Source organism: Chaetodon trifascialis, chromosome 15, assembly GCF_039877785.1.
Source record: "Chaetodon trifascialis isolate fChaTrf1 chromosome 15, fChaTrf1.hap1, whole genome shotgun sequence".
Lineage (NCBI taxonomy): Eukaryota > Metazoa > Chordata > Actinopteri > Chaetodontiformes > Chaetodontidae > Chaetodon > Chaetodon trifascialis.
This window is the reverse complement of record NC_092070.1, coordinates 2,225,975-2,242,751: the sequence shown is the minus strand read 5'-3', so window position 1 is coordinate 2,242,751 and position 16,777 is coordinate 2,225,975. Positions and strand designations below refer to the sequence as shown.

General features: G+C 43.0%; 1 protein-coding gene and 1 pseudogene across 2 annotated transcripts in view; one reads left to right on the top strand and one right to left on the bottom strand.

Annotated features, from left to right (window-relative positions):
- ppp1r35 (protein phosphatase 1, regulatory subunit 35) overlaps positions 1-16,777 on the top strand; it is a 372,490-nt gene that overhangs the window by 217,302 nt on the left and 138,411 nt on the right. The gene's annotated exons all lie outside the window — the stretch shown is intronic.
- LOC139343080 (putative nuclease HARBI1) lies at positions 14,943-16,475 on the bottom strand (annotated as a pseudogene).

Genomic DNA, 16,777 nt, shown 5'->3' with positions numbered 1-16,777 from the left:
GTAGTCTGGCACATATCTCTCTGTAAAACCGGAAGCTGTTGATTTGAAAAGATTAAACAAACAAGACATAACATGTTAATTATTTTGTGTTAACCTGTGCTGGCAGCTGGATTTTATTGACCATTTCACAGAATCAGGCTAAAAGTTTCAAGTCAGGTAAACGGTATTCATTGCCTTATGATTTGCAATGTATTTACATTTGCCCGTTATCTTTCACATTCCACTGCCTTTATACTATCAACAAATATAAATATTTGAATTAAAACTGAACAGTACAACAATTTATAAAATACAGAACAAAATTAGTTTTGTTGCTCTAATTCACTTTACTGAATCCCTCTTTAATAAAGTTTTATAATTTCTGAGCTAATCACAGAGACAAAAATACTTGAACTTTCATAAGAAGTTATCTTGTCAACAGTGCAGAAAAATAATGCTAACCTACTAACGAAATGTAGACTTGTTCAGCTCTGTTGTCTTATACCCCAAAGTTCAAATGCAAAACTTGACTGGTATTTTTACTGGGCTCACTGAGGTCCCGTTTACACAACAATGTTGGCAGGTGAGAATGACAAAATATTTTATGGGATGTGCCTTTCGTTTAGATGGTGACAGCATTTTTGGGGATTAAAAATGCAAAAAAGTGAAACCCCCCTCCAGAGTGGAAATCTTAAAAATGCTCCACCGTCACGTTCCCGTCTAAAGGGTAAAAACGCAGAAGTGTGCTCCAATCTGCCAGAGCCCGTCCCTTACATTCTCTGGATCTGCTCATGTCGCATACGCGTTTACGTCACAGGCATGCACAAGTACAGGAAAATAATAACAAACATGTCAGATTATTTCCATCCGTCCCTTCACGTTGCCCTAGCAGCTCTAGTAAGCATCCAAGAATCCTTTCAGCAGTTGAACCAAATCTTTACAGATAGTATTACTGAACAGAGAAGGTGCATTAACTGCCTCCATCAAATTGTTGATGCACCAATTTGTCAGAGGCGAACCAGACGGCTTTGGACGAGACCTCATACTACCACCTAGCCGCCTGATGTGCATAAAACATGGAATTCCATTAGACATTTTCTGATTCGACACACTTTTGATTCACGGTATGCATGCAGATTACCCCCAACAAACATTTGTCTAAACGCGGAATAAAAAGTGAGAACGCAATGCCACTTTTGCGTTTTCTGTTCAGATCGTTTCCGTGTAAACATAGCTTGAGAGCTATGGTCCTGAATCCTCTCTGCTGCTCTTCTTTTTCTTTCTAGCTGTGGTCACCTCCTGCTGCCACCTGCAGCCCTGAAGCTACAATCTGTAAGATATGGCCATCTTTTGAAGGTCACTCCAAAAAAAATAGTGGTCAGCATAAGCCCAGAGTAACTGCCAACTGCTGCTTACTGCTTACACCACCACCACCCCCCACGCCCCCCACCCCCCACTGTCGGTAAGCCTCACCATTAGAGCAGGGTGTTAGCACCTTAGTTTCCTTTTACGTCCTTTTTTTATCTTGAGTGTAACCGGTTTAATAAATTTGAGTATTGGTTAACATTGAACCACACCTCCTGCCCTACTCTGTATTACTTACCTGTGTGCCTCTCTACTACCACTTCCACTTATCCAAAACTTCCCTGGGTGAAATTCCCAGGGTGGCGTTGTCGGTTTCCTGTCAATTTCATATACTTGGACCTTTACCATAATATTGTATTAGCCCTCGTATCGCCACATGAAGAAAGGTGAAACCTCTTGAACTTGCTTCACAGTATGCTTTTGACAGGTGGCTCTGATAGTGTCAGGTGTCAAGCTCATTCATGGATGTTAGTAAGTGAGAAGTGAACTGACCAATCCTTTGGCTCTCCTCTTCCAACTTGATATCCTTTTCCAGCTCACCATGGGGTCTCCTCCACAGACCATCCACATCCATGTTTTGCTTACTAGCTCCATACTCTATGTCAAAAGTGAATGTTGATAGGGTAGCTAACCTGCGGTAACTGGCAGCATCAGGCTTGGCTGTGGTATGCATGTATGCATGTCAAGGGAATGTTGTCTGTGATAACCAGTGTTGGGTGTAACGCGTTACAAAGTAACTACTTACTACTTACGTTACTGTAATAACATTACTTTTTTCAGTAACTAATAGTGTAAGGCATTACTCGTCTGAAAATGGTAATATTATTACAGTTTTTCCGAGCTATTTACTTGCGTTACATTTGCCAGTAGCACCTTCATCACACACAATGCACACAACACAGAGAACAGAAAGGAAGGGGAGGGGGCGTGAATGGAACAGTGATTGGTCTGGGTTTGGCACGAGGTATCATTTACCATCACTGATTGGTCGACACCCGGCAGCCGGCAGCAGAGCGGCAGCCGCAAAGACAGATTGGAAAAAATGGAAGCGTCAACAACGGCAAGCTCTTTTTCAGAGGAAGGTTCCCAGCAGCAGAAAGCTAGTTTCGATGGGTGGAGATTCAGTCATTATTTTGAATACGTTCAACGGAAGGAAAATAACTTGATGGTGAAGTGCACACTCTGCCCGGGTAACCACCCACCGCTTTTAACTCTACCTCCAACTTGAAGAAGCACCTGGAGCGACAGCACAGACACATCAAGCGCGTTGCGAAGCGACGGAGTGACATGAACGAGCAGCCCCGCAAGCAGCAAAAACTTTCATTTGAACATTAAGTACTACCAACATCAAAATCCGAGATAAATAAGCTTGTTGCCTCATACGTAGTAGAGGAAATGTTACCTCTTTCTACCATCGAATCGCTGTATTTTCGAAAGATAATCGGCAAAATACCGATAGAGTAATTATACAGATGGAGCGGCCTCGAAATTCCCCTAATTTCATGCTGGGGCCCTGGCGGGTCCGTGACCGGTCCCTGCTCTGCAGTAGGCGGGTTAGTGACTGCAATGAGATCCCCCGCGATGACGTCATCGGCGCAGGGCCAACTCGTAACACCCCTAAGCTCCATTTGCGGAAACTACCTGCACTCGCTCGATCAGTCCACCAGGAGGAGCAGTCATTATTACCGTGTCAGCTTTGCTGAGTCGTTCATTAGATCTGCACAAAGCCTCCACTGCTGTAAGAAAAACTGCTTGTCTAGTAGAGCACCCTGTGCAGTTTTTTAAATATAATTATGCTTAATCATCCACATTATTGTAGTGCTCGTTCACAAACTTCTTGGATCTGCTCATCTGCCCATCCTGCCTTTTCCTCCACATCTCTCTCCACCTTTGGAGAGGCTCCCAGCGCATCTCTGCGTGCCGAGTGATTTGTGCCCAGAAAATTAATCATGAATAACAGAAGTTGTGCGTCGCGTTTTTCTAGCATTCTGAACTGCTAAACAGTTAAATGTTTAATACTCTGCCTGATTCGCGGAGCCACTCTGCTTTTCAGTTGGTGGGTTTGCTGTTTGTAGCACATTTTAGATTTGCGGGTCGCTATTTGATGCGGTGACCAGCAATACGCAGTTTCTGTATGTGTGTGTACTGTATATTATATATATATATATATATATATATATATATATATATATATATATATATATATATATATATATATATATATAAACAGTAACTATTAAAAAAAATGTTATAGTCGCGGGTAAACATAGTGCTCAGAAGCACACCAAGAATGCATTTTTTACGTCAGGCGTTGTGCACGCGTGTTTGATATTAATATTGTGCCGCTGCACCTCAAATAAATGTTTTTTTGGGAAACGGAAATGTTCAACATGACTTCATCATGTTAGACCAGGCAGACAGGTTCTTACTACAACATCAACTCTCCCTCCGCAGCCAGCGAGCCTCATCCCCCGCACGACACCGACATTCAATCATGAATAATCCTAATGGGCCAATCAGACCCATGAAAAAAAACAATGTTGTGGGGCATAAAGGGCCAATGGGCCGATGTAGATGGGCCAATCTACTTGTTTTTATTGGCCAATCAGCTCACACACACACATGAAAACGGCCAATAAACAGTGAAATCAGTATCATGACTATTTCTCAGATGATGATTTCTGTATCTATCTAATCCGTGGCATGCAATATTTCACCCCGATTTTAGATAAAGTATAAATCCAATTGTTTCATTGTTTCAGCTGTCGTGGCCAAATCTCTTGTTAACTTATTAAGCTCTTCCACACAGTGTGACATCTATTTTAATTATTAGAGAGCTGCTCTAATGGCCACTGATAGACTGTCCATCCTATTCTATAAACTGTTGGTGGTTTGTGAACTTCACTGCATTTGTGCATTTGAAGCGATTAACTGCCGGCACATTTCAGAGCTGAGTAAACCTGTAGTTTCACTGACACATCGCGCATCATCACCACGGGCGTCATTATGTTCTGTCTGTCACTCTGTCAGGCATGTGTAGTGTCGAGCCGGCCGCGTTGTTGGCTGAAAAGTCATTATTTGCATTACAGTGTATCCTTTGTTCTAACTCAATGGATGGTCGCCAGCCAAACAGGTTCCCAGCCCCCACTGTCCCACAGACTAGCTATGGCCAGTAAAATAGGTGGAGGGCTGAGGGGAGCGTGTACCTCCAGTAATTAAAAATCAATTTGTGCCACAGATATTAATATTGTGTCGCTGGCTACTTTATAGACTTCACTAAATGTTTCCATTACACTTAATTACATTTATGGATAAGCCAACTTTCCCACCTCCCTCATGCATCAAAATGTATATTATCAGTCCGACCAGGAAATCTTGCGATCGCAAAAATTAGCGCATATCCAACCAATACTAATATGACTGTCTACTGACAGCTTCCTGGTCTATTTTTGCAGAGAGCCGTGCGCCTGTTGTGGAAAACATAGGCGAGCTCTGGAATCTCCAGATGACGCGCTCTGCTCCTGCAGCTCCGTCTCTGTTCCAGCGCATGTAAAGTAAAATTAGGTCATCATTTTTGTTGATAATTATCAAAAGCAAACTCTATGTAAACAGATGGAGCCTGTTTATTCTTGGAGTCACAGGCTGTTTTGTAAAGCTACATCACTTTTATGACTCAGGAATGATTTTGTAACTTTTTTTTCGAAGAAGAAGATAATATGCAGCAAAGGGCTGAAAGACGGAATCGAACCCGTAGCCGCTGCAGAAAGCTTCATACATGGGGCGAATGCTCTACCAACTACACCAAATCTCCACCACATAATTTCGTAACTTTGAGCTGATGCCTCGTATTCTCAACTTAAAACGTATTTTTTTTTAAGATGGGAACTGAATCTTTTCGACTGGTTCTGTAATGTGAAGTATGGTTATTATCATATAGAAAGTGATTATATACAACTTTTTTACATGAGTTTGTTTTTTTTTGATCGCAACAATCACAAAAACATTCATACAGTATATTGTAAGGGAAAAACTTAGGAATTTTCTGTTTGCAAATCGAAAATATGCATTAAAACAGGCTGATGGAAACACACATTTAAGACTTTTTTAAGACTTTTTGCGAGAAATATTTTTTCTAAGTTGATCTAAATAATCAATGTAAAATAGTTGAGTAACTGTGACTGCCTAACTACAAATAAGCCTACTAAAGCAGATGAATGTAGTGGAGTAAAAATCTTTGCCCTTGAGATGTGTTCCTGTGAGGGACACGCCATCTCCTGGTGACACCCTGCAATTGAATGAAGAGGCGCGTTTATAGTGGCTTCTGGGCACACCCCCAAGAGGAGGGGGGGACTGGTAGCTGGCTGGCAGCCGGCTGGGAGCCGGCTGGGAGCTGGATGGCCTCTGGCCTGGAGGGGAATTTCGAGGCCGCTCCATCTGTAGAGTAATTAAGAAAAAAAATGTAACCAGTAATATAACTAGTTACTTTCTCCAGGGAGTAATAAAGTAAAGTAAGGCATTACTATTTTTGAGAGTAATATGTAATATATTACTTTTTTGAGTAACTAGCCCCAACACTGTATCAAGGACAGAACGGAGAAACATGGGTGACTGCTTATGCTAGCAGAGGATTGTCCCGCAGTGCAGCAAGATACCCAGCACACAAGCTTGAGTTCTTTATACCTTAAATGGGCAATTTTCAAAGTTTCACACCTATCTATATGGGAACGGCTTCATTGTTATCACCAAAGCGGATGCCAAAGGCTGACTTTGACTCCCCTCTGCCGAGGTGGGTAGCCAGCAGTGAGGTTGGTCAGGGGTGTGATAATTCTGGGGTAATCTTCCATAAACCTCCAGTAGTAGCACGAAAAATCCTAGGAAAGATTGGAGCTCCTTTAAGTTCTGTGGTCAGATAGATAAAGCTTGAACTTTTTCAATTTGTCCGTCTTCACCCCCTCACTGGACACAATGTGCCCCAAGTAACGGACTGAGGTCTGGAGGAACTTGCATTTATCAGGTGGAAGGGAAGCCTCAAACCATATTCCCTGAGATGACTGTGTGTGCATAAGCCTAGTCTCATGCTCTTCCAGTGTGTCTGAAAACTATCAAATCATCAAGGAAAACCAAAACCTTCTTCAGATTAATGTCATTCATGCATTTGTCCATGAGCTGTTGGAATGTGCGTTGGTGGCATCCAGTTGAATTCCCAGAATCCAAAGGGGCACACAAAGGCAGTTTCTGGCTTGTCACTCTCATTCATCTCAATCATCTAAATTTATGAACACATCCGGTTCATGAGGACGGCAGCATAGCTGCTCTCAGCGTCCACCCTCCATAAAACTTTTAGACTCCATATAAACTTTTAGACTCCGTGGGCAGTTGTTCTTTATGTGCCATTTCACCTTGGTAGCTCATATCCCAAGTGAATGCCATTAACCAGACAACATACTACCACTAGGAAAGATACAATGGCTCAGAGACGCAAGGAGCTGACCGAGGAGCACGCGGCCCTGGCAGCAGTGTCGGAGGATGTAATGGCAAGATATTTTAAGGAGGCTGATGAACGTGCTGAAGTCCGTGCTAACAGGCTTGAAAAGCAAATAGATAAGATGAACTCCATACCAGCACGAAACACGGAAGAAATACGTGCTATTCGCTCCGAAACAGCCAACCTCCGCGAGCGCATTACAAACGCAGAAAAATCAACAGCAGGTTGCCAGAGGAACCAACAAACTTTTCAAACAAAGCTGATTGAGCTGGAGGACAGAGCACGAAGGGATAACCTGCTAATATTTAACCTAAAAGAGGGGACAGAAGGCCAAAATGCTCTAACTTATTTGATGGACAGCATCCCGAAGTGATTCACCAGTTTGGAGTCAGCCCCGCCGGAGTTGATGAGATGCCATCGCCTGGGGCGTCTGCCAGGGGTTCCTGTTGGGAAACAGCAGCGCTCCCGACCAATGATTGTTAAGTTTCTTTGCTTCACTGTGTAGCAGAACCGGCCTTTAACTGACCCCTTCTTTCCCTCCTTTTCTGGTGATACTCAAGGGAAATGGAGGTGTAAACCCGCCAACTGATTGAATTGTAGACCATCTGGTTTACCTATAATGCAATCTGATTTCGAAGAGAGACAGGAAGTCTGGTTCAGTAAACTACTTTACTAACACACTGAAGAAAGAGAGCCAAAAGGTCAACGCCTATCTCTAAACCAGGATGTCCCACTCTATGCTAATTATTCCCCCAATAGCCCGAGGACTCCATACAACAAGACTGCCTGAAGAGACAAATGGCAGGCCTCAGAGGAATCCACAAACATCAGCAAATGCTGATGGGTCGTAAACCGGACATCCCTTGAAGCAACTAGTGACTCATGTTTGTGTGCTTTTTCCCAATACCCCAGGATAACCAGACTTTTATGTTAAACTTAACTTTTCATGTTTTCAACTTGCAGGACTCGGGGTACGCATAATATTGATGTTTTTCCCGTATCTCTGACCTGAAGTATGACCAAGTTGTGATTTTAATGGTTTTATAAAAGTTTGTATGAATTGTCACCACAAAACTATACTGCCATCCAGAGTTTCCTAACCGTCAGATTGAATATGCTTGACTTGGTACATTTATCGATAAGTAACCATAATCTTGATTATCATTTTTGACAAATATTCAATTCAATTCAATTCAATTCAATTTTATTTGTATAGCGCCAAATCACAACAGAAGTTGTCTCAGGACACTTTCCATATAGAGCTGGTACAGACCAAGCTCTTTTATCTACAAAGAAACCAACAATTCCCCCATGAGCAAGCACTTGGCGACAGTGGCAAGGAAAAACTTCCTTTTAACAGGCAGAAACCTCGAGCAGAACCAGACTCTGGGTGGGCGGCCATCTGCCTCGACCGGTTGGGTGAGAGAGGAAGAGCAAGAGAGGGAGAGTGAGACAGACAGACAGATAGATAGACAGACAGAAATACAGTGAGAGAGAGAGAGAGAGAGAGAGAGAGAGAGACAGAGACAGAGACAGAGAGACAGACATGCAGTCACAGTAACAGTGACTGTGGATGTAATAACAGCAGTAGCAGTTGCAGTGGATGTCAGGCAGGGCCAAGGCAGGAGATGCAGCTGAAACCCACAATCCAGATTCAGCCACTGTCCATGGGAACCTGCAAGACGACAAAGCACAGAGACTCCGGGGAAGGAGTTAAGTTAGTAACACGCCGTGGTAGGACATGAGAGCGTGCGGATGGAGAGGGACAGAAGGACAGAGGAGCTCGGTGTATCTATGGATATACAAATATAATCTGCCTCTCTTTATTCTTACCTTTATTTTTGTATTAGTAATTCATTGAGTTATTATACCTGTTGGGATAAAACTGTACCATGATTATCATTTAATGTTGTCACCCAACCATAGAAAGTGTCTCATGCCTGCTGTGAACAATGTTGAAATGCCATTGAAAATTGGTCATTGAAATTATATGTGATTGACCATAGTGAGAAGCAGATGAGCCCCTCGTATGATTCTTTGATTAGTTCAGCTCCTTGAGGCGATCGCGCGTCACAGACCGTCTCACGTGATTCGATGGCCTGCCCTTTCGACACGCCCCGGAGCGATCTTTAAAAACCAGCGTTTAGTGCGCGTTACTCAGTCGGTTTTTAGTTCCGTCTAAGTTTGTGTTAGTTAGTTAGTTAGTTTTGTTTGTAGTTTTTTTGTTTTCTTTTTCACGTCTAGTTACTCTCAGCTGAGTTCTTTTCCTTACTTCTTTGTCTTAAGTTTTGCACAATCGTTTTGCTCCTTAAGTTTTCGTCTTCGAGCTACTCCAAGCCATTCCGAGTAGCGTAAATTATCTTCAGAAGACGTATTCTTATAATTTGCCGTAAGCTTCAAAGTTAACTTCCTCTTTAGCTCAACGTTTTGTTTTGTTTTTCATCAGTAAATTTAGGCAAGTAATACTAATTTTGTAGCCTTCTTCGACCGGCCATCGAAGAGACTCTTAATTTGTACTATCAGTCTAAATTAATCCGTCACGGACTCAACCGAACCAAACCCTGCGGCCAGCTGTTGATCCTTGGTCCGGTTCACAACCATCCGGAGCAGTCCCTCATCTGTAACCGACCGCCGAATCAGTTCCAGAGACGCCCCGTTCAGCACCAGCTCGTCATCTTGGAGGCCTGGGCCTTCCCCCAGATCACCAAGCAGATCGAGCCACGGACGAACATCTGGAACGTCTTCGAGCCAGTTCAGAGCAGAGCACAACGGGACGCCAGCAACCAAGTAGGCACGCTAAGCGGGTTTGAATAAAAGTTGGTCCGTGAGGTTAAGAGTAGGTCAATTCGTCCAAATTCTCTCCATTAATCGTTCATTCCCTTAACTCTGCGTTCGCGTCCCCATTATTCCCTTTCGACTGCCTCTCACTATCACCAATTTATTTACCATTGTGTTGCCATAAGTTTCTTGTGTGTTCTGTCATATCACCTCCCATCTTCTGTGTTATTATTCATGGTACATTACCCATTATCCACAATTCCGCTTAATAAATGATATTTTGATTTAAGTCCTGGTTAGACGGTGTCCTTTTGAACTGAATATCTACGATCCCTGTATCCAGAATTTACACTTCAGGTTATCAGACTGGTTTACTGTTAGTTCATTCGTTAGTATTTATCAGCGTTATAGCAGTTAATTTCTGCAATCCTTCTTAGCTGAGGAAGGTGGTGCTCCGACATTTTATCAACGAATGCAACATCAAATTAAGGTAGTATACACTACAACTGACAGGGATCGTGTGCTGAATGAAGCCAGAAAGAGTCCTCCATCGGTCGACGGCATCCAGCTGAAATTTGCGGCTGATTTCAGCGAATCTACCACAAAACGCCGACAACCCTGTTACAAATTGATGCATGAGGCTTGTGTCAAAGGATTCCAGGCGTTTTTGCTCTACCCTGCAACGATTAAGCTCTCCAGAGGAAGCGAAGTCCGCACTTTCCAGGATCCAAAATAGGCAGAAGACTTTATCCTATCTCTGGAGAAAGTCTGAAGCTTGAAAGTCTGAAGCTTGTAGTACCTTCGAACACATGATGGGACAGTAGAATTATGAATGTGGCTACTGATATGGTAAGACTGAAGATATGAGTCTTCCAAGATTGACTGAAATTAATTTAATGAGGAATGATCTGACTTAAATCAACCTGTTTCCTTCTTTATTTTTTCTCCTCTTCTCTATTCTCATTTTTGTATAATCTTATGATGATCATGGGAAATTTAAACTACCTCTTTATTTATTTGTGAGGCACAGTGAAGCAGTTGTTAAATGATGTGGCTGACTGAGACATGGTCCAAATTTCATTCATTCCTTTTTTCTAAATGGAGGGTGGAGATGACATGACTGTTGCTCTTTGTCATGCTACAGCCCTGTAGTGTGCAGGACGGGATGGTTATTTGTTTGTTTTATTGTCGTTATTTTTATTGTAGTACAATCTCAGTAAACTGCATCAGCCACCTAACATTACCCAGAAAGCAAAAATCCTTTGAATCAACATTGAGATATGGTCATGGCTTAAAATTGAATCAACATTGATGTCAGACATTGAAAGTAACATTGAAAGCGCTCGTTATGATCAACATTGAAATAATGTTGAATTTCCAATCAGTCTAAACATTGATTCAATATTTATTCAACTACATCATTTTCAACATTGAAACAATGTAGAATTGTCAATTAATCTGAACATAGAATCAATATTGATTCATTTATAAATGCATTGAAATTACATTGATTCTACATTGCAACAATGTTATTAATTAAAGGACCATTACAGTACTTTTCAGCCTTCATCTGTTGGTTTTAAATATGCTTCATGCAAGGCAAATTGCATGAAGCATACGCGATTTGAAGCGTCATTTTGCCGGGTGACGCGATGGACGCGATGCGCGGCGCGATGGACGCGTTGGCCGCGAAAATCGCTCTCAGGCTACGTTCCCACCAAACGCCTCAAATTGCACCTCAAATGAAATCGCGTTGCGCCAGACGCTCCAGTTTTGACGCTGGTACAAAAACCCCTTGCGGCGTCATCGCGTCGCGCGACAAGCCCGCCCAACAACAACATTTCTTCCACCATTTCATTCTCTCGTCGACCACGTCCGTACGTCAGCATGTCGATGACGATCTCAACGCTGATAGGCTGTCGCGGTGCATCTTCACACGAATCCGCCGCAAAAGTTCAATAATTTCAACTCGAGCGATGAAGCGATGGCGTGATGGGGCGACGCGATAAGAGCGATTTTCGCGGCCAACGCGTCCATCGCGCCGCGCAATCGCGGCCATCGCGTCGCCCGGCAAAATGACGCTTCAAATCGCGTTTTTGCATTGACTTTATATGTAATTTTGCGGCGCGATCTTGTTTCATCGCGTTTGGTGGGAACGTAGCTTCATCGCGTCGCCCCATCGTGTTATCGCTTCATCGCTCGAGTTGAAATAATTGAACTTTTGCGGCGGATTCGCGTGAAGACGCGCCACGACAGCCTATCAGCGTTGAGATCGTCATCGACGTGCTGACGTACGGACGTGGTCGACGAGTGAATGAAATGGCGGAAAAAATGTTGTTGTTGGGCGGGCTTGTCGCGCGACGCAATGACGCCGCAAGGGGTTTTTGTACCAGCGTCAAAACTGGAGGGTCTGGCGCGACGCGATTTCATTTGGAGCGCGATTAAATTATTTTCATCGCATTTGGTGGGAACGTAGCGTTAGCCTGGCAGGGGGCAAGTAAAGCCTGGTGGCCCGCCAGGCTTATAATACACTGGGGGAAACCGTGAACCCTCAGCGTAGCCTCTGCACACGGACACACTAGCGTTAGCTAACGTTATCTAGAATGCTAGTGCTAGCTAATGCTAACGACGCTAATAAGCTACAACCTCACGGTAATAACTTACCAGTTTGTCTTCTTTTGTCACTCGAAGATAATAAAAGCCGCTAAAAGCTGCCAACCACTGCCAGCTGTTGACTGGTTTGAACTGGTTTGGTCTCAGGAGAGAGCAAGTCTCGGCGGGGGCACAGGTGCACAGCCACAGCATGCCATACATTGAAACCATGTCTATTTAATGTTGACATTTCAACATTGAAAACCCAGCATCTATACAATGCTGATTCAACAACATTTTTTCAAATGTTGAAATGGTAGCTCTAATTCAATATTGAATAAACATAGATTTTTCAACTTCAACCAAAAATAACCAATTTCACCAAAATTCAACGTTGAATCACTGTATTTTGCTATCTGGGTATGTCCCCATCAGAATTTATATGGGCTTTGATGATTTAAGTTATGATGTAGATAATGAACAACATTGCATTGATAGCGGCAGCAATCTAAATTGTAAGTATTATTCTCCACAGCAGTTGCAACGTGTTAACAGTAATACTAATTACTCATTCCTACACCTGAATGTAAGAAGTCTGAACAAACATCACGATGAACTAGCCTCCTTCCTAACCACCACAGGTTGTAGCTTTGATGTAATTGGGTGTAGTGAAACCTGGATAAATGACAGCTCTTATATAAATTCACTAAACCTAGATGGCTACAGGTTCTATAACAAAAACAGACTTGGCAGAACAGAGGCCTGTACCATAAAGCTTGATTAACCTAGCTGGGCTTCCTCTTACTACGCTTCACTTAACGAGACATCCGCCCTCCGGATTTTCGGTACCATAAAGCCGGCTATCAACTCACTAATTCAATTCAGGCTTGTCCAATCTAGATCTGTGCGCACTCACATAAAAAGGGCAGAGTTTGCTGCATGCGACCAATCGCAAACATGGAAAAATCAGCCCGAGCCGCATATTTCACTACGGAGGAGCAAACAATAATAATTAATAAATACGAGGAATACAAATCAATAATCCAGGCAAAAAGCAACACAGTTGCAGCTGCCAAACGGTGCAAGGATTGCTGGCAAAAAATTGACTGTGTCAATGCGTAAGTTAGTGCCATTATAATATTACTTCCCCACTATGACTGCACTTGTATATCTGACTACAGTAACATTTGTGTGTTCCATAAATGTATGTGTGTATGAAATTTTTTGTTATGGCATGTGATTGTAGCCTTATTATTTCAGATGCAACCCGAGTGGAGCAAAGAGAACATGGGAGCAAATCAAACATAAGTATAAAAATATACTTCAAAGTGGTCAGTACGCTTACTATATCTTATACATGTAGTACATGTATATGTAGGCCTACATGTTGGAGGCTATATAGCCTCCAACCTGTGCAAGGCTTTACTTCTTCACACTGTCTGTGTAGGATGATCACAATGGAATTGATATGATATTCTTTGCAGCCCACAGGAAAAAAGCTCAGCGGGAAAAGACGGGGGGGGGCTCCCACTCAGCCTTACACACCTGCAGAGGAACTGGCCCTCTTCATCAATGAGGGTCGACCCTTTTTGGAGGGTATAGAGGGGGGGGGGTGACATCAGACCCCGGTGGAAGTGGCAGCTCCCGCAGCACCTTATTTGTTCAGGGTATGTCTCAGTGACTCAATGTTAAAACACTGGGTTGTTTATAGAACACAATTATCCAATATTTTTACTGTGGGAGTGTAACATGTATTTTCTCAACAGTTGATAGTGAGACTCATACTCTCACGCTGCTGCCCCCACCCACACAAACACTGTCCCATGCAGAGGTAATAGTGAAGTCAACCTGTCATATACATTTACACGTGTCATCTGTGGTTGCTGATCATAGATTTGGGGGGGTTGTACTCAGGTGGAGGCCATGGATGAGGAGGAGACACTGTCTGCAGGCTCAGAAAGACCATTGCTGGTACACTGTAGTCCATAATTAACAGTTATTTGTCATTCACCCTGTTTTAACATAGATCCAGTGTGGACACTTGGCAGTTGCTGATGTATCTTTCATGTCTCACTAATGGTGGTGGTCTGCACATGGGACTAACTGGTGTCCTCAATGCTCGCAATCTTAAAATGAATTAGCTGCTATGATGTATATTTCACAGGAAGAGGGAAATCCTCCAGACCCCGAGCCTGTGGCCTCCACCTCCAGACAGTCCAGCAGGAGACAGTCGCAAGATTTAATTAACTTCAATTTAATGGGGATAGTCAGTGGGACATTGGCATTATTTTAAAGCCAGCCATTAAAAGCAGGAGTGCTTATATGGTGAAGCAACTGTAAAATGTATTTAATTTGTTTCAGGTCGGAGCTGACAGTGTGAGAATGCTGTACAAAAGAAAACTGGAACTAGACATTGCCGCAAAGACACTGGATATTGAATATAAAGAACTGAAAATGAAAAAACTCAAACTTGAGGTGGAAAAATTACAACACGAGAAGAAGGTAATTCAGTGATTTATTTTCAGGCAAATTAAACAGTTAACATCAGGGGAATTTCCCAGTTTGGGATCAATAAATTAAATCTATCTATCTATCTATCTATCTATCTATCTATCTATCTATCTATCTATCTATCTATCTATCTATCAGTGATGTAATGTTTTTCAGACAGGCAACACTGAGACTCAAAATGTGCTGTTCTGTTTCAGGAGCGGGAGAAAAATTAAAACTGTGAAAAAGAAATTTAAAAAAATTCCATGTTTGCTTTTTTCATTAAACTAAAAAAATTTTCAGTTATGGCCTCTCTCACAGCCCTGCCTGAAGGGAAATCAACAGTGATAGGGTCCACCACATCCGGGGGTGGGGGGGTCACTGGGGGGGGTCCTCTCCTTCCTCATTGTGGCGATATTGTGCAGAACCACACATGCAGAAATGATCCTGCATGCCCGGTCTGGGGCCACCCTCAGGCCACGGAGGCATGCCTTGATGACCCCAAAGGTCATCTCTATCCTGACCCTGGTTTTGGCATGGGCCACATTGAACCTCATTTGTGGCCCTGCACCGGGATCAGGATAGGGGGTCAGGAGTTAAGGCAGGCAGGCATAGCCTCTGTCTCCAAGGAGTACTCCACTGAACTGCCCTAAAGATAAAAAGAAATTGCTTTGATAAGTGTGGAAAAAATGCTTAAGGATATCATCAAAATCTATAGCCACCAATGTAAATTTTTCATACCCTGCTCCAGCTTTTGGCACAGCAAAGACTCCCTGACTATGCGGGAGTCGTGGACAGACCCCGGCCACTTTGCCACCAAACTGGTGACCATCATTTGATGGTCACATGTCATCTGCAGACGCATTGGGGATAAACTGTAGTGAGTGATGCTGCAATGTGTATTTAAAAAAGGACTCAAACATAGCAAGCCTACTACTGAAAAAAGTATTGTGTGGGTGTTTTTATACATTTGGACAGTTTAATTTAAAATGACTGACATAACATAATTGTAAGATGAATTCTACCTGAATGTTGAGACTGTGAAAGGACTTCCTATTCACAAAGTCGGCCTCATTCTCACCCAGATGGGCAGAGATGGGGATTTGGGTGCAGTCAATGGCACCCAGCACCCTGGGGAACCCTGTGAAAGGAATGTGCTGCATTTGATATACAACGGCAAACATCCCAGGGCTTAGTCTACATTATGCAAATTACACATCAACCTTGCTTACCTGCGATGTCATAAAAGCCCTCTTTGATGCATTGCGTGGGCAGGTGGCCGGGAAACACCACGAATGCATCAACAAGCTCAGTCAGGGCCCCCGCGACTTTATGAATAGCTCTACATACTGTGTTTTTCCCGAGGTTTTCGGCATCGCCAACAGAATACATAAAAGTACCTATGAATGAATGAATCAATCCATGATTTACTTAAACAAATAATTGATTAATGGCATTTTATCTGTGGCTTGCTTGTAACCCATCCAACGAGGGATTTAAAGACATCATAATAATTACAAACATCACTAAGAAATATATTACCTGTGGCAAAAAACCTCAGTGCAATACACACTGTCTGCGGGACTGTTGCATTACTGATGTAAGGCTCCAGCAGCTGACAGATGTATTGTAACCCCTCTCCCGAAAACCTGTACCTTTCGTACAGTGATTGTTCAGACAATTCGAACGGATTACAGCGATCTCTAAATATTCTCTCGCGCCTGAGTGCTCTTCGCACAAGCTGTGCACCAAGATCCACTGGGTTCTCATAAAACGGACAGGCCATTTTCCAAGAGAACTGATTGGTCAGTAGGTGGGGCTTTTATACCTGCTGAGCTCTTATCCTGAACTTATCCTGCTCTGGAGCAGGTTAGGTGTTCAGCATAGGTTACCACGGCAACGTAGCCCGATAGAAAGTAAGCCACCTTTATGGTACCGAAAAGCCAGGGTTAAGCCTGAAGTTATCTCGCTAAGCCGTAATCCAGCTTTATGGTACAGTCCTCTGGTGGTGGTGTATGTCTGCATGTAAACTCTAGACATCCAGTAAATGTTCATGACAATCTTGTTATTGATGATGGTAAATCTGAC